Raw genomic sequence first — 3,341 nt, forward strand, 5'->3', positions numbered from 1 at the left:
AAGTTGGATGAGAGGACTTTATTTATACCTTGGGGTGGCGCTACTGACCCCAAGACGCCTCCCCTCCCCCTGTTTATGAGTTCCCCACACACTCTCTAACTATAAATCTAAGTCTGTTTTCCCTCAAGGCAGAAAAGAATAAGCCAGAAATCAGGAAGATGCAAGCTATTACAAAGTATACTTTTGTGTTATACGTGGCATACTGTGACTTTTTATGATACCTTTACAACAAATTAAGTCTTCTGATGTTTAAGGCAACATGTCAAGCAACAACAAGTATGAAACTTCCACTGAGGTATATCCTTAAAGTGTCTGCTTAAATCTGCTTTTAATGTACTTATATATTATAAACTTATGCAAATTCTATAAAGTTGTAGGCCACTGATTGGTTCAAAGTCTAAGCGTTGGGACTTGGCTCGATTGTATCATGATCAGCCAAAGAAATGCTGTGAAACTCAAACCACTCAGGGGTCTGCCCATCTGATAACTGAGAAGACACCCTAGCTGAGATTTATGACAATGTTCTTTTTTCAAACTGGGACTGGAAGCTCGTTGGGGGTGGGGGACGCTGCAGACCAAAGGTCAAGTGAAAGGCCAGAGCTCAGGTTCTGGGGTTCTCAGCCCAAACTCTGTTAGGGTAATTAGCTCTGTTGGAGGGGGATATCAAAGCAGTTATTTTTGGCACCTGCCAGAGTAATACGCCACACACTAAAAATAATAAATTATAATATACTTGCATTCTGTCACCATTAAAAATGCTAATTCCAATATGCCTCAACACATTTCTGCATGACATAACTGCACTGACTGAACCCCAACTCACATTACCTGATCATAGATCACAACTGTACTGATATTTAAGGTAACACCATCAACTAGACTTTGACTACAGTGCCATCTTGATATGTTTATGGTGGAGATTGTAACCCATCTGTGTGGTTTATGGCGGAGGTCTCGCAGGTCAGAAGGTTTTCCAACGCAGACAGCTGCAAATGTCTGTGGGCTGTGGTCCAGGATCCAGTTTCCTGTTCCCAGCTTAGGTGCATTCTCTGAGAGTACTATCCATATTTCACACTTCCTTTCCTTATGTGGTCACTGCTCACACAGGCTCATTGTAGGCAGTTCTTGTGCATTAATGGACGTGTCCCAATGTGTCCCTAATCTAAGGACGTGTAGACATGAGTATTGCCACACCTGATGCTTATGATCGACAGGCCTGGTTTTGGAAGTTTGCATATCATTCCACTATCGGAGTTTAAAATGCAGATAAATTGATCCACACTCACACCTTGACTTTAAAACTCTGTTTTCCACAGCTAATTGCTAACTGGTAAATATTTCTTCCGCTATCATAAATCAACTCATGGAATGCCAACCAAACATAGCCATTTAATTAAATCTCAGGTCTGCTTCCTCAGATGTGGCCTGTCTGACCTCAGACTTTAGTGGAATTTTCCACCGTTGTGTGTGCACACACAGAGGGAGCTGAGTGCCGCACCTGTTTGAGGCCCCTTCAGGAAGACCCTAAATGCCAAACCCTTTCCTGCACCTCTGCTCTAGGTGTGATCTGGAAGGCATGGCCTGTTGGCCTCACCCAAGCCATCACTGTCGTTCACACCATAAGAACAGCTCAGCTTAATGGTGATGGTGGCTTTGGAGGGCGATTTACACATCCCTGCCCTGAATCCAGAGCATGGCCTGCAGCTTTAGAGAGACTCACAGGGCAGCATCCGTGTCGCCATCATCAGTGACTTTAGCACGCCCAGAGCAAGTCGTTGGCACAGCTGAAGCCATCAACACCCAGCCCCACAACCGTTACAATGCAGGAATAATTTATATAGTGCCCACAGTGACACCTGTCTGTGCCACACACACCAAATAGACCAACACACACTGTCAGGCACACACATATGGACACAAACACACACACATTTGCAAACACACACACACTCATACACATCCACCCACCCACACACACACACATACATACACACACGCATACACACACACATGCACAACAGAATATTTAGTCTGGAAGAGGGAATGGACAGAAGAACAGTTCTAGCTCCCCCGTATGTACAACACTGTGGAGCAGACTCAGCTTTAAAGCATGGAGCTTTCCAAAACAGCATCAGTGCTTTCTGCACGTGTGTGTACAGCTGCTCCCAGTAGGGGGCGGAGGTGGGGAGGGACCATGCTGGACCTCCCTCACTGACACCCCACCAATGCACACACGCTCTCTTTCTCACACTCTCTTGCAGCCCCTCTTCACCATTCATGCTGTCATCTCACTTCCTCCACCTTTCTCTTCTTACCTCAGAAAAGAAGAAGAAAACAAGCTCCCTTGCTGGCCCGAGATTGTCTGAAGAGTGTGCAAGCATCCCGGCCTGGTTAAGTTCCTCTGTTATAGTGACACCTGAGCTACGAAAGCGCCCCATTGGCCGGAACAGCATGAGAGACGTGACCTTGCTGGGCTGCGTCACAGACTTGCGCCGGGTGCTGAATAAGGAGATGGATGGACCAAGAGCACGGTGATGGAGCACAAGATTGAAATGGGACCCCCAACGTCACAGCTGCTATATTTGCCTCTGCATTCCATTGACCCTAGTGGTCTTGGAAGAAAGCCGTACAAGAGACAAGGAGTTATCGTCACCCTCATCATCTGCACTCTCCCTGTGCTCCCCTAGAGGCCTCAGGGCTGGATCAGTTTTTATTTTCTCAGGCCGGTCAGAAGAGGACACCAGAAGTTCAGCCCAGCTAAAGCTGATGCCAGGCTCTTCCATAATGAAATTAAGACCTACTTTTAATTGCCCTTACAAATATACTGGTAACTGTACTGTAGCATGTACAGCAACACTTGAAGCAACCATGAACAATCAACCATGGCATTAGTAATATGTACATTAACCTAAACCTGGGGCCAAAGTTTTAGGCAAAGACTGAGATCTTAGTGATCTTAGTGATTTTAGACTGTTGGTGTGAGTACCGAGGGATGCCAGTCCGGCCCACATTGAGGCATCCACTGGACCTCTGAGACCTGTCCGATGATGCTCAGAGATGCTCATACATATCGTGCCTCATTCAGGTCCACTTTCTATCACCCTCTTTGCTATGGCGGGTCTCTCTGTTGGGGCAGTGGCGTGGGTGTCTGGGGCTGTGAGTAGTAGTGGCTCATACCTACCAGCAGGGGGGGGCATACCCATAGCTCCTCTACTGGACTGGGGGATGGCACGTCGGGCAGAGGCGCATTGGATAGCAGATCCGGTGGTGGCAGGCAGATTGGGGAGGGGGGTGGTGTGTGAGGGGTTGGGGTGGGGGTGGGGGTGGGGGGTATCTTAGGT

This window comes from Sprattus sprattus (genome assembly GCF_963457725.1).
Source record: "Sprattus sprattus genome assembly, chromosome: 7".
Lineage (NCBI taxonomy): Eukaryota > Metazoa > Chordata > Actinopteri > Clupeiformes > Clupeidae > Sprattus > Sprattus sprattus.